The sequence below is a fragment of the Callorhinus ursinus genome, unplaced genomic scaffold (genome assembly GCF_003265705.2).
Source record: "Callorhinus ursinus isolate GAN/ISIS: 27379988/994484 unplaced genomic scaffold, GSC_fseal_2.0 scaffold1, whole genome shotgun sequence".
NCBI lineage: Eukaryota > Metazoa > Chordata > Mammalia > Carnivora > Otariidae > Callorhinus > Callorhinus ursinus.
In genome coordinates this window covers 135,003,854-135,029,273 of record NW_027397063.1, presented here as the reverse complement: position 1 = coordinate 135,029,273, position 25,420 = coordinate 135,003,854, and the positions used below count along the sequence as shown (strand labels likewise).

Here is a 25,420-nt window from a genome sequence, read left to right as displayed (position 1 = left end):
GACAACACCCAGGAATGACAGTTCTTTCTCAAATCACGCCGGTGACTATGAGACAGAGGGGTGGCCGCCCCAGGTGAGCCGTGCTGCCATCACGATGTTACCAGATTCGAGGCTTTCTCCTAAGATATTTTCAAACACAGAATACTTTTTAAAGTACTCACTCCTTTATTTGCCATTTGTAGAAAGCCCAGTGAGCACTTGAGCAGGGTGAAGAAAGTGCAGACTGTTCTTCACTCGTAGGAATACTCTGATAACCCCGGCAAAGTGTGGAGTAAGCCGAGAAAGAGGCAAGCACTGGAGTCCTGCCAGCCCCTGGCCCAGCTTCTTGATGGCTGTACCAGATGTCTGAATCAACCTCGGCAGAAGGGCCAGGTGTTCTTTTAAATTTGAAATTACAAGCAGAAACATAAGACCTTTTTATGTCTTCTTTGAAGAAACAGTTAGAGGATAAAAAAGCAGCAGCCGTCGACCTGACTTGGATTGGGACTTCTCAGCCAAATCTCAGTGAGAAAACCATTTCCCTTTCCCGCTCTGAGTGAGTGGGGGGGTCCCCATGGTCGCAGACCTCTGCCCTCTCTTCCTGACCACAGAGAAGTGCTCAGCCGATCAAAGAGGACAAATGCTCCACGGAGACCCCTCTGCCTCCCCACCTGGAGGACAGGCACACTTCCCAGGGGACCTGTTTCCTCTGGACTTTCTCAAGGGGCATGACAGGATCTTAAAAAATGTCTGGGCTTGAAAGGCAAAAAGTCAACCTTCAGATTTGTGTTCAGGAAGAAAGAAGACAGGCTGGTCAAAATTATATCCACTAGACATGCAGTCAGTGAGCCGGTGTGCTTTTTAATAAGCCAACAAACATAAAAAACAAGACGTGATGCCGTCCATTGGCTAGATTAGAAACAAGGACACTGCAAAAGAATTTACCAAAGGTGGCTTTGAATGGATCTACTCTCCTTCCAATAGACTGTTCTGTCTGTTGAATACATTCTTCAGAGGATCAGGTATTCTAAGTTGTTTTTGGTGTTTTGTTTTGTTTTGTTTTTTACTATTTTAATGGGCCTTAGCCAGACACATTCTTGTGGCCCCAGTGAATGTTCTATAGCTAAAATACTTCAGGGATTGGTAAAAAGCCTACAATATACACCTCCTGGAAGTGTTACTTCATCAGGTACTTGCCTGGAGTAGCAATTCTGCTTCTGTAAAGAATTTCTGTAACCTTATTGCGTTCACCTCCAAGAAGAGATGAACAGTAGGGAGGTGTCCAGAAAGGCTACTTGGTGACTCAGACCGCAGACCTCCGAATGAAGTCATTCAAGAAGTTTGCATTAGTCTTGGCCCTAGATTTCTCATTGTCCAAATCAGCACAGTGACCTTAACTACCCCCCATCCCTACGCACACGCTTGTTCTCCAACATTGCGCACAAAGCCTTCTGTCTATGTCCCAGGTGCTGCCTCGAGACCCACCTGCCATTTCTTATGTGTCCTGTGCTATTGGTCTGGGTTTTGGAATCATTCTTGTATTCAGCCCATTTAAATTTAGACATGACCTTTTAAAATCCCCCTTGCTTTTGCTGTCCATCAACAGGGTTGTAGAAATTAGCTCCTGTGGCACTGATGGAGACAGCCTGGCGAGCGCTAAGATTCCTATTGCTTTGGAAACGAGGTGGGGGCTATTTTCTACCATGATAGTTCTTGGACTATAGTTCTTGGAGAGTTCTAGGACTAGGTTGCTGGTTTGGGTGATTACAAAAGGGCAGAGCCGAACATGGGGTCCTGAGGCCTAAGAGGAGAGGGTGGAATCTTACCTGGGAGGGTTGAGGCTGGCATGGTTGAGAGAACCATTTCAGGTGAGACACTTGAGAAACACCAAAGAGGGTAGAGCCTTGGGGAGATCAAACAGAAATATTCAGAGGAGGGGACACAGTCTAGGAGTATCTGCAGCTTTACTGGCAGGGAAACCACAGGGCAGTGGTACACAGGATTCCTTTGGGTTAAGAGTCAGAAAGTATAGTTTGTGGCCTATGGAGACAAAGAGCCAGGACAAACCTAGACAGCTCACAATTAGAACCTGTTTCTATTCTCAGCTACAGAATTAGCTAATTTGTCATTTATTTGCTTTTCTCCCAACCATGCGATGGCCAATTATCACCCATTTTGCATGACTGGGTAGTAATTTGAACATAAATTTAGGGAGGCCTAAGGAAAGGAGTTAAGAGTGTTCCAGTTACTGGAGCCAACTTGGCACCCCCGAATATCTCCCTCTCCACTCATGGGTTAGTCTCTGTCCCAAGGTGACTTTGAAAAGTTTACTTTACCTCTCTCAGCCTCAGTTTTATCATCTATAATGTGAAGATCATCCTATCTATCCTGCAAGGGTGTTTAAGGTTGCATGAAAGAATGAGTATAAAGCACTGAGCCACAGTGATGGATACAAGGTAAATAGTGCTCAATATTCCAGCTCTGGGAACTTTCTCCATATTCTGCCTCTTATCCTCACATCCTGAGCTGACAGCTCTGCTCAAATGTCTAGGTTCTTTCTGTTGATTTGAACTTCATTTCTGTGACAACCTAGACCTCGTACATACTCTGTCCCTTCATCTGTCCTAGGTCTTGCTTACCCTCAGCTTCCTGTTGTACTCATTCAGCTCTATATTTAGAATTCTTTGGACACAATTTCACCTGTTTATGGTTTCATCTCCCAGATTCTAGACAGCTGTGGCATCTTGGAGATGCACAATGGCCAGGTTAGTTATGGTCTGATATGGCAGCATGACAGCCTTGGCTATGGATGACATTAACTGGACCAAAAGAAAACACTCACTGCACAGGGTTGTGAGCAAGATGATGGTTTGAAAGCTGGATGGTCAATTCCAAAAGTATAGAGTTCCTAGCAGAACTTCTTAGGAGGATCATGGAGTGTGTGTACTATATGCCAAGTTTTCTAATGCTGTTTGGGATTTCCTTTTTTTTTTTTTTTTAAGATTTATTTATTTATTTGAGAGAGAGAGCAGGGGGAGGGGCAGAGGGAGGGGGAGAAAGAACCCCAAGCAGACTGCCCACTGAGTGTGGAGCCCGGTGTGGGGCTCGATGTCATGACCCTGAGATCATGACCTGAGCTGAAACTAGGAGTCAGACATTTAATTAACTGAGCTACCCAGGTGTTCCAGGATTTCCTTTCTTTCTGTCTTTTTTTAAAGATTTTATTTATTTATTCTAGAGAGAGAGAAAGATTGAGAGAATGAGAGGGAGGAAGGGCAGAGGGAGAGCAGACTCCCTTTGGAGCAGGGAGCCCAATGTGGGACTCGATCCCAGGACCCTGGGATCATGACCTGAGCTGAAGGTGGACACTTAACCAGTTGAGTCATCCAAGTACCACTGTTTGGGATTTCTTAATTTTTTAATATACTAGGGACCTCAGAAAAGGGAAGAGGCTGAGGCTTCTCTTGGACATGAGAAGCACTGGGTTTATAAATCAGGTATCAGATCTGTCCTCTTGCATTAAACATTTAGGCTAGCTCATAGGCCATATGCATATCAGCATGGTGGTGGCAACAGCATCTCATTTTGGTTAATAGTAATCAGTAATCTTGTCAAATTCAGGGTGGGATTCTTATTTTTAGGATAGCATATTGTGGTAGGATAAAAAAATGTGTCCCTGAGATATCAGGTTCTAATCTTTTTTTTTTTTTAAGATTTTATTTATTTATATGTCAGAGAGAGAGAACGCACAAGCAGGGGGAGTGGCAGACAGAGGGAGAAGCAGAATCCCTGCTGAGCAGGCAGCCCAACGTGGGGCTTGATCCTAGGACCCTGGGATCATGACCTGAGCCAAAGGCAGAGGTTTAACTAACTGAGCCACCCAGGCATCCCAGTTCTAATCTTTGATATCTGTAAATGTTACTTTATATTGAAAAAGGGTCTTTGCAGCTGGGATTAAGTTAATGATCTTGAGATGGGGAGAGTATCCCAGATTATCTTGGCGGACTCTAAATGTAATCACAAATATCCATATGATTGAGAGAGAGGGAGGGAGGGAAGATTTTTACTATAGACAGAAGAGGAGTAGGTGATGTGACCTTGAAAGCAGGAAGGTGGCCACAAGCCAAGGAATGCTGGCGGCCACCAGAAGCTGGCAAGGCAAGAAATGAATCCCCCTCTAGAACTTTAGGAGGGAGTGCAGCTCTGTGGGCACCTTGAATTCAGCCCAGGGACAGTGACTGGACTTCTGAAACTATGAGAGAATAAATTTCTGTTGTTTTAAGCCACTAGGTTTGTGGTTACTTATTACAGCAACTATAGAAACCTAATACACATGCTATTTCTCTAATTTTGACACAATTTAAGGCCTTGGGTTCAACCTCTTATATATTAAAATGTCTCTTCCTATCTATAAAACAACTGTAGGCAAAGTGTGCCCATGCAGCAGAAGAAAATACTTATTGACTTTTGCATAAGAGGAGATACTTCATGTTTCAAAAAAAAATCTGATTATAAATAACATGTATGGGAGGTTATATAGACAATATAAAATAAAGATGAAGGTAAAAAGGAGGCATGGTCCCATCATCCATAAATAATCTCCATTTTTTGGAATGTGACACATATCCTTTCAAACTTCTTTCTCCAGCTACACATACACCCACATACACATGTTTGCACACCTACTCACATTTATATAATCATGCTACATTATGAAAATTGGATCAATACTATATATTTTATATATATATAGTATAGTATAGTATTTAATACTATATATTTTATACTTGTGTTTTCTACTGATTATTTTATGGGATTCATTTCCAGTTAGTAAATATACATATGTCATCATCATTTTTAATGGTTGTATAATATTCTAGTACATTGCTGTACCCTATTTTTTTTTTCAGCAAATGATCAATTTCTTGGACATTTAGTTTCCAGTTTTTATTTTGATAAGACTCCTCTGCATATATTTCTCTGAACTGGTCTAAACATTTTTTTCTGGTACAAATTGCTAGAAGCAACACCGCTGAGTCAAATAAATATATATATATATATATACACATAAATATATATAAAATATATTTTTAAATATATTATTTAAATATTTATATATTCATATATTATTATATATTATAATATATACTTAATATATAACATTATAATCTATACTTTATATGTTATAATATAATTATAATACATATTAAATATATTTATATATTTATATAATATTAAATGTTATACAAAATATTTAAATTTAAATATTTTAAATATATTTATATATGTTTGTAATACTGATGCATAGTGTCACATTAGTATTTCCAGGTTTGTACCACTTTATTCCCCAAACAACAGTACAGCCTTGCCAATAGTGATTTAAAAATTAAGGTTTGGGGCACCTGCATGGCTCAGTCGGTTAAGCATCTGCCCTCAGCTCAAGTCATCATCTGGGAGTCCTGGGATGGAGCCCTGCGTCGGGCTCCCTGCTCAGCGGGGAGTCTGCTTCTCCCTCTGCCCTTCACTCTGCTCATGCTCTCTCTCTCACTCTCTCTCTCTAATAAATAAATAAAATCTTTTAAAAAATTTTAAAAATTAAGGTTCTGTGGTTGCAAGCAACAAAAAAGAATGCTAACTAATGGAGAAAAAGGATGTAGTAAAAGGGAGCTAAGGTGGCTCACAGAAACAAAGAAAAGACTGAATGGCCAAAAAGAGGACTATTCTTCTCCCTAGAGTTCTTCCAGAAGGGGATGCTGATCCATTCCCCTTTTATTTCTTTGTGATTCAAATTCCCAGAAGGTAAAATTGGATTTCCAGAGCTTGGCCCCATGCTCACTCACTGGACCAATCACTGCAGGGCAATGCGGTATTATATTTTGATGGGCCATTTCCCACCATAGGCTAGAAGAATGAAGAAATAGCAGACCTCCACAGTGTGCACATCAAAGAGAGGCCATCTGTGGGATGAATTCTACTTTGTGTCCAGTCTTCCAGTGGTCCATTCCAAGACCAAAGTAACTGGAGCTAAATCTGCAGAAACAGAGCTATGAGACATTCACTTCTTAGAGTGTGAATCACCTGAGAAGATAAAGAATGACATCAAGATTCCTGAGAATATCAGCCAATAATGTGGAAGCTGAAGGGTAAAGGAAGGTGACCAAATTTCCCTGAGTCACACCTGTTAGGGGTTCCGCAAATCACATTCTGTATTCTGTGTAGTCTCCTGCATGCGGTCACGCTAATGGTATACTCTGAATTAACCTTGTGGACTAGAGAAAAAGTGCCTCTTACAGAATGAAAGGCATTTCTTTCTAGATGATCTTCATGCTACACTTCGTAGGGGATAAAAATTTGACACAAACATTACTAAACCTCAACTCCATTATGAATACTGAACTCGCCTCAAATTTTACTCACTCCACCCTTCCCAAACCTATTCTTTTATCTCTGTGGATACCGGTGCCATTTACCAGGAAACCTAAGTTCTGTTTTTTTTTTTTTCTTTACTTTTTCTTCACCTCCACATTCCATTCATCTCTAGATTCTACTTAACAGTAATGGATAACACATTCATAGCATTTACCATATGCCAACTAGGGTTCTACGCTTGTTACAAACATTAACTTATTTACTTCTCATTACATTTCTAGAAACTATGATGATTATCTTTGTTTTGCCGACAAGAGAACTAAAACACAGCACCCCAAGTCACAAAGCTAGAAAGTGCTAGATCTGGGATGCTGCCTTCAGGCAGTCTGGCTCCAGAATCCACCCTCTTAACTCTTAGAGTTTATGTTCTAACTATTTTTTGAATCTCTCATCTTTTCTCCCTTTTTCTTTGCTCAAGTCCTTATCAAAACTCACTTGAATTCGGTCTTAATTGTGGTGGCCATTATATGAATCTATATATGTGATAAAATTTCATAAAACTATAGATATGCAAAAGTTGATAAAATTTGAGTAAGGTCTGTAGTCTAGTTAATAGTATTGTGCAATGTCATTTTCCTGGTTTTGATACTGTATTATATAGTTCAGTAACTTTTTACTGTTAGGAGAAGCTGGGTTAAGGATACATGGGATCTCTCTAGTACTTTTACCGCTTATTGTGAATATATAATTATTTCAAAGTAAAAAAAAAAAGTCTTTTTTAATTAAAGTAAAAGAAAAAAAAAGTCTTTCTGTTTTTCATCTCCATGTCCTGTGCTCCAATTCTTTTCTCACTGTGGCCAGAGGGATCTTTCTGATTTCCTTCCGTCATTTCCCTGGTTCTTCCACATCCCCTATTGCCCTGAAGGATGAAATCTGCATTCCTTAATGTGTTTAAAGACCTGGCCCCAGGCTAGGTCTAGAATTCCACCTCCTGGCCAAGACTTGCATTTAATATTGCATTTCCATACTGTACTCTCAGTAGAAATAATTTTTCTTTCCAGAACGTATCCTGGAATCACTGCTCTGGGATTTTGCTCCGTTGCTTTTCCTCATGCCCAGAGACCTTTCCCAAGACCCCCCCTTTGCTGATGCTGCTTCATCCTGCAAGCTGAGTAGGGCTCAGAATTGCCTTCTCTGGGACTCTTTTTCATACTACCTTTCTGCCTCACCTGAGTTGAGTTAGATCCCTCTGACGTCCCCATAGCACCTGATAAGTGCCTCCATCTTGGCTTTCCAAAGCTGGGTCACATCCACTTATTAGTCATCTGCCTCCTGGCACATTCCCTGAGGACTAAAACAAATTTTCCTTACCCAGCGCCTGGGTGGCTCAGTCGGTTAAGCATCTGACTTGGTTTCAGCTCAGGTCATGATCTCAGGATTATGAGATCGAGCCCTGTGTCCTGCTTCGTGCTCAGTGGGAAGTCTGCTTGAGATTCTTCCCCTCTCCCTCTGTCCCTCCCTTTCTGCCCCTCCCCCTCCCCCTCTGCTCCTCCCCATTTGTGCTCACACTCTTTCTCTCTCTCTAAGGTAAATAAAATCTTTTTAAAAAATCTACCTTACAGTCAGGGCCACATAGTGGGCCCTGAATAAGTGTGCTTCTTGAGTGAAAGAAAAATAAATGGATCCCTGGGTTGACCACTTTCTATTTTGTCAAAGGTCTTCATTCACTTGACACTAACTCAAATTCCTTTTATTTTTTTTAATCATAAAACAATTAATGCACTTTTATGCTGCCATTCCCAGGGACACATTTTAATTATTCTTTTTAAACATTTTAAGTGACATTTGAGAGAGTTCATAAATATACAGAAATAATTTCAAAGGCTATCAGTTTATAGGAATATAAAAAGTGCATGGTATTGCTTTGATTTTGAATATTTCTATAGGGAAATACATTGGGTTCCCATTTATTCTATCATCCCAGGCCTAATCACTTTATGCCATCCTCCCCCTATCAAGGCTGCTTTTTATGCCAAATAAAGCATACATATAGTTTCAATTTCTTTAACTCTCAATGTAAACCTAATGCTTTAAATATTTGGAGTTTTCAGTTTATTTTGTCGTGTTTACATTCTACAGAAACTTAAGGCAGCTCCAACCTTCAGTATGTTTTCTTTTCATCTTTCATATATACTATGGCACAGACACTGTCCAGGAAAAAAGAACTCATCAATTTGAAGTTTGTCTTCTTTTTGATATACAAGGTATGACTTTTTGGTTGGATGTGACCAGAAGTCGCTTACAATTATTTGTTGATGGTCTGAGATACTTGAGTATACAGAGGGAGTAATAGTTAATGGTAAGTAAGTTCAGCCAGATCCATTTCGTTCTCAGCAAGTGTCTCCAGGTAGTTTGACCATGTGGCCTCTTCCAGAATCTCCCAAGCAGAGATAGATCACCAACTTCCTTTCCTTTGAAGCCCAGTTACAGTCCAGGGAAATTTAGGACACATGTTCCAGATGTCTCACACTGAAATACTTTTGGTTATTGTGGTTAAATATACTCTCTCCAAAACTGGGATCATTCATGAGGGAATTCTGAGATGATTTTGTGGCATTTGTTCAAAATAGAAAAGAATGATTTCCTTAAAGAGTAAGGAAAAGAACTCGAGGCAAAGAGTATTAGGTTGAGACTTAGAACCTACATAGCCATCATGAGTTGGTGCTCTGCAATCTGGAAATGCCTTCTGGTGTTGTCAAGATGTTTGAAAGAGAAGTCTATGCTTTCTATGCTGATGTGGTCTTTAAAATGCAGTTCTAATGCTAGGTCTCCTGTAAAGTGTCTGTGTAGATTTAGTCATGTACTCCTCTGAACTCCTATAGCATTCGTCATAAGAACAAACCCTATTTCATGCAAGTGCTCTTCTAAGCACTATATATATATATTACTTCATTTCATCACTAAAGCAACCTTTTGAGGTAGATACGATATTATCATCAACTGTCTTTTTCAGATGAGGACACAGAGGCCCAGAGAGGGTAGATAACTTGTCCAAGGTCACACAGCTAGGAAGTGACAGAGTTGCACTAAACTCGGGCAGTGTCGCTCCAGAACACCAGTTCTTAATCCCCATGTTATGTCGCTTTCCATTCCATTCATGTCTCTGCCAGAGCATTGACCCTGCTAGAATACAGTTCATGGTTGTGTCTCCTTTGCTGACTGCAAAGCCTTTACCTTATTTCATTCCTATACCAATGCCAAGAAAGTACTGCCCATTACTGACCACACAAATAGTTGTTGAATTAGTAAATGTCCCTTCTGCTGATTCAATCCTTTGGATCATCAGTAAGACTTACATATAGGTATGAGAACAGAAATAAGGAAAAGGCAAAGCTGGATACAGCCTTATTGTGTGCAGTAGGGAACAGCATGTTCCAAGATCCTGTGGCATGAAGGAACATGGGGAGCAAGAAGAAAGGAGCAAAAGGAGAATTCACGTAACCCTGGAATCTCACTGGCTCTGTCCTCTGTCCCCAGGGTTCATGAGTAATCTGGAATTGGCTACAATTGACAGATTTCTGTTTCAACGTGTTCTTGGAATAAATTTTGTTGCATTCCCATCAGGATAATAAAATCATGTTCCAAATGATTCCCAGTTTCTGTTCCCAGAAAGACGCCATTCTATATAATCAGGCAATGGACATTTGACCTTCAAACTCCTTGTTTTTTTTGTTTTGTTTTCCAAAACATTCTGAATCGAAAACTCTGAAAATTAAGGAATCTTGGAAATTTAGTGCTTACCCTAGTGCTTGAGTCCAAACTCTGATAGCTGCCATCACCGAGCTACCAAAAAGAAATAGTTGCTGAGAGATAAAGAATGATGACAGTCATTTCTTTCGGAAATTTAAAAAGCTGAACTTTCCTTCCAGGAATAGGGAGAGCTACTTTATGCTCTACATTACCACAGCACTGAGAGAATGCCCATGGAATTTCTTAGGAGGAGGAACAGATCTTGTTCTTTCCTTAACTTTTAAAAAATAGGTCAGGACTTCAGAACTGAAGTACATGTTTATCTTATCGTCCCAATTTATCCTCTCCTATTTTGTAGTCTTCCTGCTTGTGTGTGTCTCTCACAGGGAACCACATGGAAAACAAATGTCGAGTGAGCACTTTTTCCTCAGAAATAAAAATGTAAAGGCAATAGGCATTCCTTAGTAAGCCTACTGTCAGGGGAAATGGGGTAGGAAGGCAACTTTCAAACATGTTTTTCCAGAAACCTAGATAAACTGTGAAAATAATTGGAGTTGTCTCTTGAGGGAGGCCATAAAATGCCATGATGTTGAAGTGAATGAAGGATTAAGAGACTCTGCAGAGGGCACACCCATTTCCCCAGCACTTTACTGTGCAATGCCATGTTTTCTGTGTAGATGGCTTTGTTCTGCAGGGAGAGGGGTGAATGGATGTCAGTGCTGCGGGTGCTAGATGCCTGGCGGGTTTCCTAGAGACCACTGAGATAATTAAAAGACCCAGTACCTAGAAACAAACAAACAAACAAAACACAAAAAACTTTAATCACAAGTATGATATGGATGAGGTTGCCACTGTATGACTTGCAAATTGGGTTGCTTTTCTTTGGTCTCTTCTTTGGTACTGAGAAGCAATGATATTTAATATTGGCTGGAATTGTGTTCGAAGCAAACTATTTGAAAGCCTTCACATTTTATTTTATTTTGTGTTTTATCTTATTTCATTTTGCTGGTGGTGACTTGGAAGACTAGTGTTGGATTTGTGTGTGTGTGCGTGTGTGTGTGTGTGTGTGTGTGTGTGTGTTGGATTTTTGAAATGATGAAGATCTTTACCAGGATTTACTAAGCTGAGATGAATATGTCTTAAAGGTGACTGAGCTTTGGTGCAGGATGTTATCTAATGGGCTCATACTGTGTATTTTACCTGTGGGTCTCATTAATTATACCCATTCTGCAAAATCACACCCCGTAGTCCCCACCTGACATAGTCACGGGTCATCATTATTTCAAATCTTTATCTGGCATTGTCTTTTAAACCTTTTTAAATTTTGTAATAATTTCAGACTAACAAAAACATTTCAATAACAGTGCAAGAATTACTGTTTACTTTCTACTCAGGCTCCTGCAAATGTTAACCTTTATTACATTCATTATTTATTTTTTTCTTTTTCTCTCTTTGAATGAGATACTCTACATGGATATCTCATACCATCTTAATATTAGCTTTTTAAGTTGCTGCTAAAGATCTGAGTTGCCATTGAATTTTTGTAGTCTAAAATGTCATGCCAAGAATGAGGTAATTTATCCATTTTCAGAGCACTAAATAGAATGCAGTCATCACTTTCTCATCCAGCAAATGTAAATAAAACACTAGGGTAAACCAAAGAATGTCAGGAGGTGATCTGATGAGAAACAAAGGTAGGAAAAAAAAATGAACATAATTCCTGTTTATTTGTATCTGAGTTTCGAAGACATCTTATTTCAGAGGAGAAGGCAGAGCTGAGCTGAGCGTATATGTGTTATGCAGATCCATAGGTGCCCCTTAGCCCAGGGAAGTGAGAAGCAGTTAAGAGGCAGGCAATTAAAGAGGCAGAATATAAATTTGGTGAGTGTAGGTGAAATCAATACTGATGCAGAAGAATAAATAGAGTTTTGATTAATGTAATTATTTTTTGAAATCCATGTGCAAAATAACTGCTTGCGAAGCTAGGACTGAAATATAAAGTACCAGCCCCACACCCCCTCACCTCTGCATTCTGCGTGCTCTGCTATCTTCACAGAAGCAGTGTGTGTGTGTGTGTGTGTGTGTGTGTGTGTGTGTGTGTGTGAAACAAACTTCTTCAAGTCATGGAGAAAAATGAGGATATGATGAAATACATTTTTATATTTACTTATTTATTTTTATGATATACATTTTTAAATAAAAGCAGTCATCATACTGGCTCAGTTGTGTAAATCAGGCAGACATCTCTATGGTCAGAGTCTATATCCTTTCCTAGAATGAGCATATTTTGTATTTTTATGATCCATTGGTATTCAGGTCGCTTCATGAATAAGGACAATTTGTTACATGTTTTGGTATTGTCAGAGATCAGCCAAGAGCTCCAATTCATTCAATTGTCATTATTATTTGTTCATAGTTAAATATTCAAGAAAATGTTTTCATTTAATTAATTTGACATGTTGATATATTGCCAGCAATTGTTATAATTTCATGGAGCAAGACAATCTGTGTGGTTTTACTCAGATCAAGATAAGCATCCTTCCTTTAAACAAGGCTCCTGATGAAATCCTACCCTAAAAACAAAAAACAAAACCCTAAATAATAGAGCAGCAACATGATTTACGGAGCACCTACTATATACCAAAGAGTGTTCTAGGCACAATACAGACCTCATTTTATTTACTCCTTAAACAAATTACTAATGAAGACACTATCCTTTCAGTATTGTAGTTGAAGTGATCAGGCTCAGAGAGGAGAGCAGAAGGTCACTGAACTCGTAGGTGATAAACTCGGGATTTATCTTGTAGTTCTCTCTCATGTCAAAGCCCGAGTCTTTGTTCATGCTCCATGAATGTCATGAGAAGCCTGTGCTTCTCATGCTAATTAAAAGAAAATGAATGTGTCAAGAAAGTATCAAGATACAACAAGGGTCTTTCCCATCAAACTCTGTCCCTTTATTCCATATCTTGCTAAAACTGGAAGCAGGGCTGCAGCTTATGGTTGTATGGTTTGTGCACTGCACAAAGGTGCCTGCCCAAAGAGGAGAGTAGGAGCTGACCCGCAGGTCTTGCTTGGCCCCTCTCTGGATCCTTCCTTGTCCACTCACATGGAACACTTCTTCTGATACGGAGCAGTCAACTAGAACAAACTGCCCCTCACACACCTCACCCATCTCTTCCGCTTAATTTTTAGACCTCTATTAGAATGTTTTGTGGCAACTCATTCTTATGTTTTTAACTGACCATAGAAGTTTCAGGCTAGCTTAACTCAGAATGAGCCCAGTGATATAACATTATTCTCTGTCTCCAGCTAATCAGAAGGCTGCTGTAATTTGCTGTTTGCTCAATCCATGCGTTGCTTTTCCTCATCTCGAAAGGAAGCCCAGTTGTGCAGTCTGCGGTCTCATAAGTGAATCTCCGTGGTCATATGTATCACTACAAATAATTTTTCTAGTCCAAGACATTATTTGCTTTTTACTCTGCATTTCAAAGAAGCACCTGGCCACTGTGTTATTTGAAATATATATGGAATGACTCTTTCACTATATGCAAATAGAATAATGACTGCTCACACTCACCTATTCTTGCCTGGATGTGAACAACAACATCAACAACAAAGATTTTAGAACTTACTCTAAAAGATCATGTATCCCCACAGGTTTCAGTAAGATTTAACCAAATGTGAAAACTTGGAACAATTTAAAGTGGTTCCTCCACAGTCACAAAAATGAGTGACTTTTTTCCTTCAGTTATAGAGCATTTAAATAAATAAATGATAAGGGAATTAAAGTTCACACTGGAGGATGAGAAGCAAGAGAAGAAAGAAGGAGGCCTTTCAAGAGCACATAACGTTGAGGCCCAGAGCTAGCATGGAAACACAAAATTAGAATTCGCTTTGTTGTCTCCTTCCCCTCTCCCCACCTGAGTCTCTCATTTGCTCATTTGGTAAATATTTACCAACTATCTGCTATGTTCAATGAATGAACTGAATTTTCTTCAAGCAATGAACAAGAAAGACAGTACCAAACCTTATAACGTATAGAGACTATTGGGAGGAGACATCAAATAATGTTAAAAAAATAATTAATTGCCGGGGCGCTGCGAATAAGGAAAGTATGGGATATATGTTAGACAGGAAATTGTAGCTTGAGGTCAGTCTTCCACAGAGCAGAGGTCTCCTCTCTTACCTACTCACATGGCTCTGGGAATATCACCAGTTATGTTTCAGAAGCAGTAGGAAAATGTCATTTGTGAATATGGAATACTGTGTAGGAAAATTATAAATTTGAAATATGTTTGTAGTCATCAGAATATACACACACGTGCATACACACTCTTAACTTCTGTAAACTATTTAAAGACAGACAAGGGCATTGGCTAAAAATGCTCAGTGGAAGTAGGACTGAGAGTGTCCCCAGAGGCACCATCACTGACAGTAAGGAGCCCAGTGCTCAGAGCTGCCTGGGGAGACCCCACAGACAGGCGGGACTGATCATTTGCCCGGATGGAGTCCTTTCATGGACCACTTCCCCGCTGTGCTTTCCTGAGCACCTTTGTCATCTCACTCACAGAATAGCCCAAGAAAGCTGTTGGATTTGTTGGCTTATCGGTGGCAGGATCCATCCTTCGAGCTTTTGCCTTTTCAGTTCCTATTTCCTTGACTTTGTTCTCTGGGAAACTAGAACTGGGAAAAGGACACAAAAAGCATTTAAGGAATCCACATGCCCCTGCTCTTCTGCTCTTTCTTCTCGGTTCCCGCTAGTCTTAAGACAAAACTGTCCATTACTAAGGAGACAATGGTTAAGTTTAGAAATTTAAACCTAAAGCACTGGCTCTTTGAAAATTCTCATATGGTCTGGGAGGTCCGGAGGAAATACTATTTAAGCACGAACTTATGAGCTGGTGAGAGTTAGGTAAGGGAGAGCAAGGGGACAACATTGAAGGGAGGAGGAATAGATACAGGAACACATTTTATGAAGTAGTGGGAAGCATGGTGCATTCCTCAGAGCAACTGAAGGAAGGCGTGGCTGGGGCGTGGCTGGGCCGTGGCGAGAGTGACTGGCATGATGAGGCCCTGGAGTTAGGGGGAGGCTAAAACCCTTCCGGGCAACCTTTATCAATTTAGACTGTATTCTAGAATAACGGAATGCTCTTCAAAGGCTTTACTGAAAAGTAATCAGAAGAAAAGGGACTCAGGCCAATTGGAGCATGATCAGTAACCCAAGTTAGCAGATTCATGCCTTCCATTACCATACAAAATAAATGTTGACATCCAAATTAATGTTCGAGCACCCTCTGCACTTGAACTTTCTCCACACACAATACGGACGAGCCTTTGTATCCTCAGATTGCCTTTGTCTCTTCGGTATTCACCCACAGGTCATGGTATTTGTGGAAGAAAGTTTTCAACCCCATAACAAAAGGACAAGAAATAGCAACTCATGTTTCAAAGCCATGAATAATTGGGCAAGATACCCAGTAATTTCAGCCAAAATAATGCTGTGCTTATTTTTCGTGGGGCAAAATATAAAATTCAATTAGAATTTCAAAATCAGCGCCTATTTAGGGGAAAGTCTTTAACATCATTACAAATCTATTTTAGAAAGGTAAATGTAAATTGTCATTTAGATTTAAGTGTTTTTCCATCAAAGTATATAATGAGTTTGGCTAAGGTGATTTCAGAACATCAGTGTGAACATAATTAATACATGGAAATGCATGAAAAATGATCATGAGAAGAACAGAATTAAATATTGGGAATTCATAATGCAGAGCATGTGGCAAGGGCTTAACATACATAATATTCCTCATTTTCAAGGCAACACTATTATCAAATATGAAAATGATTTAACATAACCTTGCAACTGTAGGCCAGAAAAATTGATAAAATGTCACTCATTTGCACATTTTAGATAAAAGTGAATATTAACACTCTGACTGCCTATTCTCAGAAATGCTTTTTCCCCCAGGACCTAGAACATCTGGAGCAAAAGCAGTGCTCAAGGTGAGTATGGACTCCTAATGTGATAAGTCTGTAAATCTTTTCAATGATCTACGTTAAAAAGTACTTCTTTAGAAAGTGTTATTAACACAGGGCTATGCCTAGCCCTTTGCCAGATGTTCTGAGAATACAAAAGATGCAGAAAATACCATTCTTGCTTTCTAGGAGCTTACAATCTATTTGAACACAGTGTCTGGGGAAAATGGCCACAGTGTGGGGATGGAGGGAGGGCAGTTCTAAAATCATAAACCCTGATAAGGAAAATTTTACATTACAGATCAAAGTTATATTGAGATGAGGACCTGCATTTACTTAGCACTTTATCATTCTTTCATCTAGCAATTAGTCATTTAGCACTGACAGTTCTTGGATTTGTTACTTCGTATCTCACTTACCACTGTAACTAATGTTCAATGTCATACATTCAGGAAGTAGCAGGTTGGAGTTAAAACTTACTTCTACCCACCTCCAAAGTCTGAGGTGTTTCTTTACCTAGAGAGTGGTCATTTGTTGTTTTATCTGGCCCAAACAATTCCTTTCCTTTTTAAGGCAGCTGCTTCTCCTCCAAGGTTGTGATTCTGCAAGGGGTTTCCAATTCCCAAGCTGCAGACCTCTGGCGAGGTGAGTAGGTACATGACCTGGTCATTGTAACCATCTCCAGGTGCACTCCTAGTGTTTCGGACATGGATGTGGAACTGAACCAAAACAATAAGGGTTCTTTCCTAAGTAGTTTTTCTTCAAGAAGGCAGAGGAGACTTCTATTTCCCTTGACACATGGTTGTAAGATACAACACTGAATCTGCTTGTGGCTGTGGGTTCAGACCAGGGAAAAGATTATGCAGAGAAGAAATTAACATTCCCTGAGAAATAGACAAGAGGCAGAAGTGAGAGCACAGGTGGGAGTGGGGGTGGAAGGATGGCAGGAGGAAGGCATAGGGCAACCCAACAATGTGTATATCCAATAGAGCCAGTTCTTCCTACTCCTTCCCATGACTTGCTTATGAAATGAATACATTCCCTATATTTGCTTAAAATGATTTAAATTATACATCCTGGTTCTTATATCATTGGCGTTCAGCTTGTAAAATGGGCAGCATTTGGACCCCCACACTGGGTTGGAATCCTGGGCTGAGTGTTTACTAGCTGACTAAACTTAACATCTTGGGGTCTCAGTTTTCTCATCTGCAAAAGGGGTTAAAATGTTTCTATCCTATGTTATTGAAAAGATTGCACAATGTAATGTACATGGTATATTCGATAAAGTGCTCACTGATTAAACAAATAGTTTAATGCAACGATCCTTTTTTTCTTCTATAACCTTCAGTATCTTTTTTTCTGTGTCCCTCACAGCTTTCCATCATCCTTTCCAACTGGCGTTCTTGAGAAACATCTGTTTAGCTAGAAGGTACAGAGTGACTTTGAAAGTTTCTGTGCCAGGGGTGACCATGCAGCTTTCCTTGATTCAGACCACAAGCAACAGAAGTCAGCTCTGCCCGTGAGACCACACCGCCGTATTTCCCCCTTGCCATCTTTCCTATCTGCCCCGTTCTCCCATTACCCATGAAAATTTTACCCAAACTCAACCAGGAAAGCCAATTGAGTAGAAAACACATTTCTGACAATATGAATCAACTACCATAGAACTATAAAGTCTATAAAGTTGGAAAAAATCTTAAGAGAAATGACAGCGAACCAATATTCAGTCATTTTACAATAAAAGAAAGAACGGGAGAAAACACTGAGCCGAAGCTTTATATATGCTTCCTCATTCAACTCCTCATCATGAGAAGTAAATATTATTACCTGATTTGGTAGGTGTGGACACAGGGTCAGAGAAGGGAAGTCATCTGCCCGAGAACACAGCAATGGCGAGTCTTACTCCAGAGACCTGCCCTTCACCTAGGCTGTGTTTTTTTCCAGTAACAAAAGAGCTGATGAGTAGGAGTAAACCAACCTTAGTGATAAGTTTTAGGAAAAGAGTTTTTGCTCACAAAGGGGCTTCTTGGAGAGTAGGACTTTTCAGGATAAAAATAAAATCTGAAATTTCATTTGGGAGAACTTTCTTAGCTAAAGAGTTAAATTCTATTTTACTCTTATCACACTTCCCCTCTGTTTTAAGGCCATTCATAAAAAAAATTAATTCCATGTAAGTTGAAGGAATATCACTCTGATTTGTAGCATTTTGAAATGCTACAAAATGTGGCTGAATCTTTCAAAAGGGCCAAGTGAAATGCTGCCACAGGGAGAAGGTGATTTCTTCTAGAAAGGGCAAAGGTCTGTTTTTATTTCACTGTCTCTGAACCATGCACTCACTTTCCACATGTGGGTTGTTCTTTTTCTTTTTATTTTTTTGGGACCTGATGTTCTATTGTTATGCCAACTTCTTTGAAAAAAATTCCTGCACACAAGAACCTGGAGTGGAGGAGGGTTGGGGGAACTCTTCAAAGCAAAGAACTAGAGCTTGGTCTTCTAGCTCTTTGCCCTCCCTCTTCCTTCCCTCTGTCTTCTTTGACCAACCCCTCTCCCCCCATACACATACTCATACTTTTCTGTAATTGATAACTAACAACAAATTGGATTATGCAAATTCTCCACAGTATCTCAATATTTTCCTTAGAATCTGTTTCAACTCCTTCCTCTGGGGACAGGCAGTTTTCCGCAGATAGACCTATAACTGGAATGTTATGCCCATATCCCAAGGCAAGATTTCATCCTCCTTTGCAAATTGAAATGCCCTTTCCATGTATTTAATCTTGTTAACAGCAATCATCATCACCGTTATTTAGATGCCTTAAGAATGTAGAATTTTCTTCATATATTTTTGAGACAGATTTTTTTTTTTTAATTAGCATAGTGTTTTAAAAACTTAGGCTCTGGAGTCTGATTTTCCTGGATTTGAATTCTAGCTTTCCCACTTCTAGGTGTGAGTCCTTGGGCTAATTGTTTAATTACCTTAATCATCAATTTCCTCGTCTGTAAATCAGGAAAGAGTAATACAGTTCTCATAGAACTATGGGAAATTTAAATGACCCTATGGATGGAAAATACCTAGCAAAATGAATGGAACATAGTATGTGCTGCATAGAGTTAGCTATTCTCCATCACTATCTTCTTCTTCTTCATCATTTTAATGTAGGATATTGAAAAAAGAATTATACAAAATAAAAGAATAATATGCACAGATCATTGTAAGGAGAGTTTTGACTTTTAAGTGACTTAAAGCAGTCATAGGGATCTGTGTCATGATATAAAGCTGCAAATATGGCAGCAAACTGGTACCCAGTACTTCTGATTCAACTGGTGTTGCAATGGAAATGTTTTGACAGAGACATAGGTTACCTGGGGTACGCCATCACTTTCATAAATAGAGCATGTCGAACAATGGCTGAGCCAAAGCACTTGTTGGGTGTTTGAACGGGACACATCCACACTGTAAGCTCAACTTTCAGTCACCACTTCTTTGGCTGTTGCAGATAGAGAGATTGAAACTTCGTTTCTAGAGCACAGTGGGTTGTGAGCAGGACTGAGAAGCCATGATCTTGGCACAATTGTTGAATGAACAGTATTCTCAGTATCTGCTACATTCCAGCCCTGTGCCTGGTTCTGAAGGGCAGTGGTACACAGGATCGTGTCCCAGCTCTCAAGAACATTATGACCATGACTGGGTGGGAGGAGAGAGGCCTTTAAAAGGCGGGTATCAGTCAGGTTCTGCTGCAGTAACGATGAGTAGCAAACCATCCAAAATCAAAGACTTAGGGTAAAAAGTATGTACTAGGGAGATAAAGGAGCATGTAACCCAGAGTTTCTCAATTTTTTTTCATTAATGCGCACTTAAGGAATCTTTTTAGTTATTTTTTTCTAATGCATTCCCAAAATGAAAATCTCATACCACAGATATGTATGTCTGTTTATGTACTATATGTATGTCTGGGCTTTATATATGAAAATAGTAGGAGTCTTTTGCCTACCGAGAACAAATTTTCACCCCATCGTGGGCAACATCCCCCCATTAAAAAATGTGGGGTCTAAGCTACCTTAGAAGGTTCACAAGAAGCCTCAAGAGACTATAATACTTGGGTTGCATCTTGGAGGTAGCAGGAGGTTCTCAAACAAAGAAGAAGGAAGAAAATTCCAGCCAGTGGGAATAGAAATGGTACCAAAGGCTCAAAAAACCTTCTGTATTTTGGAAACTGCTAGAGTGGTTGGAATGTTGGGCTGAAGTCAGGGTGTGGTGTGACAGAAACCTTGGGGAGGTAGGCATGTAATGATTCAGAGCTATGGTGAGGACCTCACCATAAAATCAACATTTCATTTTTTTCTTGACCTTTCTTGCCTGCTTACACTCTAGTCACGGAAACAACTTTGTTCCCGAGGGCAACTGTCCCTCACTTTAGCCTTTAAAATGCTCCCACAATTGAAGGGGAGGACTCCTAGCAGCAACGAGGCTAGCAACTGGGGCTTGAAACCTGCTATTCTCCTTCCCAATGGGTCATCTGGGAAATCAAGGGAAATGAATCATTGAAAACAGCTGTGTGGGTTGACCATGCTTTGGCAGGGGGCCATTGTTTGCCAGTAAAAGTAACGGCAGAAATCAACCTGTACTGAATGTTACTCACACATTTGGCTCAACCTATGATGAATTTCTTAAAAGCTGATTTAAAGATTCTTCCCGAATTTCACTATTAATGAGGAAGCCATATCTTTATACCACAGAGGTATATTCGGATTGCATGTTAATTTGCAGAATTTATGTCAACTTTTCTAGATTCTTCTTCTATCTTTGCAGCTTTAGCAATTAAGAAAATCATTCCAGGAAGTAAAGAATGCATTCTCTTTTGGCAAACTTTTGTATGTTCGTATTTTCTAAACCAAAGATTCGGTCACAGTGATGTGACAAACATCAACCTCCCTAGGGGTTGGGGGGTGAGGAATAAGACAGTAAATTTGAAATGTGGACTGTTCCAAAAAAAATCTGGACATTTTACGCTAATCTGGGACTTAGTAAAAATGATCATGTTACAAAACATTGAAACAATTCCCTGACCTATACCTCATCACTTCACTTCAGTTTCCACTGAGACATTTTAACCTCTGTGAACAGCAAAAAATCCCTCCACTGAGTATTTGTAAAATTGAATTCCAAAGCCCATCTTTAGGTTTGGTTCCTATAATCTAACAGGGATTAGATTTGTGGCATGCTCTGATTTGTCTATATTTCTGTAACATATGGAGAAACAGGAAGCCCAGGACTGCTAAGTGCTGGACAGCATGCAGATACAATGTAATTGTGTTCAGATGTGATATTATTCCTTCTTCTGGGTCTTATTAGAGCCTCTCTAATTAAAGGATGACAGATGTCCTTGCTGAATTCTTTTACCCCTTGTAGTTAAGGCTTCATTTTTGGTGTATGGTACCATCTGAGTGGAAATAATCCATTAATACCAGGTTAAACAGAGAAAAATAATGAAAATAAAATTAAACAGGAAGAACTGAGCCTCACTATGATTTAGAGGTAAAACTAAGTCCAACTTGTGACGTAGGAGTTTCCCTGTGTCAGAGGCCCCAGGCTGGATGGGTGCTCCAGCTTTCCCAACAGTCACCCCCTCCCAGAGCCACCATCATGAGCATTTTTTAGATCTTAGCACTGTAGCCAACTTCCTCTTCACTATCAAGGCTCTTCTGACAGTGGGAACCTTCCTCTAGTTCAAGTTCAAGTGGATAACTTTGAGTCTTCCTCAGCAGTTGAATGCACTAAGGATATCGAACGCACTAGAAAAAGAATCACAGAATCATAGAAACTGGAGGGGGCTGGAGGGAAATGCTGGTCCATATCCTTGTTCTTGCCCTCAGGAAAGAGGGGGGCCACAGAGTGACTACATTTTTAAATCAAGACTAACTTCAATTCTATTGAATTCTGAAAATTAGAAGATCTGTTCTGTATACTACCATACGGATTTCTTCTCCCCCTTGGCTTGTTTTTGTCAAGAACAGAGGTGGATTTATGAAGAAACTAATGAAGCTTAAACTTCAAGGCTTTTCCAAAACGATGGGAAAGGTTTCGGAAAGGCCAGGTCTTTAGTCATATTTTTGTAACATGACTCTAAAAATGCTCTGTTTTAACTAAAACTAGGCCACTGTCTCTTTCCACTCTGACAACATCTCCATCATACTCTCCCTTATATCAAGTGGCCACAGATTGGGGTTCCAACTAAAAGGATGTTCAGAAACTCATATAATTTGCTGACAGGGTTGTGTATTTATTGGTAGTTGTACCGTTGTAGGAATGGCTTCTGGAAATACTCCCAGTTCAACTGTGTCAACTTACCCAGAGCTGTGCCACACAGGTGCACAGGATCCGGAGGTTGTATTTTGAAGTGAGGGTATCTCGTGGCACCTGGCACAAGAAATATGTAGGTTGTGGAGCAGAAACAAGGCTTAAAATGTCCAGTGCTAGAAACGAGTCTATATAAAGAAAAATCTTGGGGCACCTGGGTGGCTCAGTTAGGTGTCTGCCTTCGACTCAGGTCATGATCCCGGGGTCCTGAGTTCAAGCCCCACATTGGGCTTCCTGCTCAGTGGGGAGCCTGCTTCTCCCTCTCCCTCTACCTGCCGCTTCACCGGCTTGTGCTCTCTTTTCTCTCTCTGTCAAATAAATAAATAAAATCTTAAAGAAAAAAAAAGAGAACAAAAAAAGAAAAATCTTCCAAGTCTTACAGCTCATACAAGAAAGAAACTTCATATATATTTTCTCAAATTTGATGTCCCAAATTTGATGACTTTGCCAATAAAAAGTTGTATAAAGTTGAGAAAAACTTTTCCAAATATCAAAAGTAAAAAATAAATCTTGATCAACCAGGCCAGATGAAAGACTACATTATTTTTATATTCTATCTATAAAAAGATAAATAATAATTTTGCTGTCATAAAAAGAAATGATCAAAGATTTTACTGTCAAAAATGTAAGGAAAAAGTATTACACAGTGTCAAGCAGTTAATTAGTAAAAATATTTAATTTTTCTAGATTTGGTCATTATTATAGCTGCCCATTTGATTAGGTTTGTAGGTTGTTGTAATTTATTTTCTTATTCTAAATATTTATTTTTGTTCCTAATTTGTGTTGGTGATTTTGTGTTCTTTTACTTTAAAAGGGCCTCCAAACTGCATAAGCTTCAGCATGTGTGGAAGTTTGGAGCCTAAAAGAAGTAGGGTATGATTAACAGCATCCAAATGGCCCCTGAAAGGTCCTAGTCGCCCGGTACTGATGTTCCTATGGAATTGATTTCTCCTGAATGTGGCTTGGACTTGGAGACCAACTTCTAACAAATAAGCTTGGACAAAAGTGATGGGATGTCACTTTGGAATTTACATTATAAAAAGAAAACAAGACTATACTTTTCTATTGGGTGTCTCTCTCTCTGAAGGAAGCTGCTGACATGTGATCAGCCCTATGGAGAGATGCACAATAGCCAAGACCTGATGTCTCTGGCTCATAGACAGATTGCACCTGAGGCCTGCCAACAGCAACCATGTAAGTATGCTTGGCATGGAATTGTTCCCCCTCTGTGAGCCTTGAGATGCAGCCTGACAAACACCTTCATCATCCAAACTTGTGCAAGACCTGAGCCATAGGCATCCAGCTAAACCACACCCAGATTCCTGAGCCACAGAAATTGTGAGATTATAAATGCTGTTTGGAGTAGCTAGGTTGTCGAGCAATTTGTTATTTACTAATAGATGATTAATATATTGGGGAAAGATAAAGATAATTTAATCAACTTGTTAAATCCTTCTTCTCAGATAGCGTAGAAGGAATATTGTCTTGTTTAATGAAATACCATTTCCTGATACTGCTGAAAATCCATTTCCTTGTTTCTCTTTATGTTCTGATACAGGGCTCTGGGATACTCATGAATAAGCATAATACCCACGTTTGCCCTTAGTAGTTGCTGAACAACTCATAATATTAAAGAATTTGCATTGTTCTTAAATTTGTATGTATGTGGCTTTAGGTGAAACATATATGAAATGTGATAAGCTTCTTTTCACTGTAGACTAGACAGATACTAAATGTTAGAATTAGGGAATTTTACTTTTTAAAAAACATTTTAAAAGATTTTCTTCTGTATTTGATAACATTTTTAAAATTCAGCTTTAAATAAATTTCAGTGTAAAATCAATATTCATGATTTCTAATTGTATTTTGCTTGTTAAATTAGTATATAATTTTTAATATTTTAGAATAAAATATCTTTTTAAAAGCATGTGCATAATAATTTTATTTTTAAGGGTTTTACATTTATTTTACTTTACTTTTTTTATGAAATAATATTTAAATTTGTTTATTTGGAATACAATTACATTTAATTTTTGATCCTGTAGATGCTTAAAACAAAATTGTGTTTGGACGCCTGGATGGCTCAGTCAGTTTAGCCTCTGACTCGTGATTTTGGCTCAGGTTATGATCTCATGGGTGGTCAGATGGAGCCCCACGTCTGGCTCCGGTCTCAGCGGGGAGTCTACTTGAGATTCTCTCTCTCCCTCTCCCTCTACCCCTCCCCTCTGCTTGAGTGAGTGCTCTCTTTTTCCCCTCTCTCTCCCTCTCAAATAAATCTCTAAAAAATTATGTCAAAATTTGATTATTTACATAGAGATTTTGCTAAAATGAAAAAAATATAATAAATTTAATGAAATAAACATATCAAATGTTATGAATTACATATATCTTTATTTCTATCATTCACTTAAACATGGCTGGCCGGTCAATACAACACACAAAAACACACACTGATAATTAAAGCCAGTAATGTTTGATATTATCTGTCATATAAAAACCATAACTTTATATATAATTTTCGAGTTTGTCATTACAAAGATATGTTTCAGAGTAAGAGAATGGAATATATTTCAATCAATTGTTTGTTCCTTTGATTTATAATTTTAGAATATTTAGCTGTATATCATGTGGATATCACTGGTAATCTTGCTCCAGGTCCTGCAAATATTAGGGATAGGTGTGCCCTTTTTGACAACTCTATTTAAAATTTCAACATCATCCATACCCTCCATATACACTTCTTTACCTTCCTAGATTTGCTTTTCTTTAAAACACTTATCGATATTTCACATGCTATACAGTTTACTTTTTATTTATTGTTGCCTTTTTTTTCTTTACCAGAATGCAAGTAAGCTTGATAAGATTTTTGTTGTGCTGCTTTCACCGCTATATTCTCGGCACATATAACAATGTCTGGAACATACTTGGTACTCAATAAATTCACATATTCATTCATTCCTCAATCACAAAAATATTTATTGAATATCC

General features: G+C 39.1%; 1 long non-coding RNA gene across 1 annotated transcript; it reads left to right on the top strand.

The window, feature by feature from the left end:
• On the top strand, nt 1–24,275 carry LOC141371273 (uncharacterized). The gene is made up of 3 exons (XR_012376092.1): nt 1–1,001; nt 16,049–16,101; nt 23,247–24,275. It is a non-coding gene; the product is annotated as an uncharacterized lncRNA (long non-coding RNA).
• The last annotated feature ends 1,145 nt before the right edge of the window (nt 24,276–25,420 follow it).